Consider the following 1,280-nt stretch of genomic DNA (forward strand, 5'->3'; position numbering starts at 1 on the left):
CTGCAGAAAATAGGAATATTACACAGACATCCTTGATAAATTTTTATTTTGCAAGATGACCCCAATTTAAATTGAACGTGAAAATAACTATTAGCTCCAAAATAATAAGTAATATTTTACTTGATTTTATCTAATTTCTATTAAAACAAAAAATGTTATTTAGCAATTATGAATTTTATTAGTTTTACAATGTTGAAAAAGAGTCAACAGTCTTTTCTATACAATCTTAACTTTTAAAGTTATTATTTTTTAATTTCATGTTAGAGTTGAAGGATCAATATAATAAATTTTATAAATCTCACACAAAAATGATATTAATAAAAAAAAACTTTTAATGAAACGTGGTTTTCAAAATGATACATAGCATAATTTATAAAGTGTGATTTATTATTTCAAATAAGTGTATCATTGTCTAATCAACAACTTATATTGACACGTCCCTCGGGGCAAAGTCCAATATTGTAAAGGACAGAAGTAAAGTAGTCTCAATCTTGCTGACAGTCACAATGTGAATGTTCGATTCTTGAGATATGAAATTAGACTATTTGTGAACATTAGTGTACAGACAAGCTCTTGTTTCCTGGTCTGTTGGGATACATTCTACGATTTACCTCCCTCATAATACTTCAAGGGCAGGGTGATGGGGATCCTCAAGGTTGGGGTTTAACCTTAACAACTTATAATGACACATTTTATTTTTTTTCTATTTTTTTTCAATAAATGATGTTTCTATTATCATCATATAAAATATTAAAACTCTCCGATATCGTATTTTGTAAATTTCGTTCAGTGTTTTGAGCGTGCAAGAACACAAGATCACCACGTACTCTTATTTCTTAGTTCTTACTGTAGTAATAATTTATCCTGGCAAAATGGTAGTAGCTTCATAGTGGGGAGGATGGACCTAAAAAAGAAGTTAAAATTGTTTTCAAATACTATCTGATAACTTGCTTTTACTTATTTAAAAAAAATTTAGAGAACATTGTTAAACAGTTGTGAGAAGAAATTGACGTGACTCTGTGTGAATCCAATTCCTCTCACTAGTCAGTTTGTCTCAGTCAAACTAAAGAAGTCCACATGATTTTAAGAAAATCAAGACCAACAGAAAATGTCCCATGCAGACCGTTCTACACCATAGAATGAATGCTTCAGAGTTCTGATAAAAATCATACCATTGGAAAAATGGATTTCAACACGTACCTGATTCAACGATCACGATTGAAGTTTGATTTATTATTATTATTTTTTTGGAGGGTGGGGGGGGGGGGTTGGGGGAAGAA

This window comes from Olea europaea, chromosome 1 (assembly GCF_002742605.1).
Source record: "Olea europaea var. sylvestris chromosome 1, O_europaea_v1, whole genome shotgun sequence".
NCBI classification, from domain to species: domain Eukaryota; kingdom Viridiplantae; phylum Streptophyta; class Magnoliopsida; order Lamiales; family Oleaceae; genus Olea; species Olea europaea.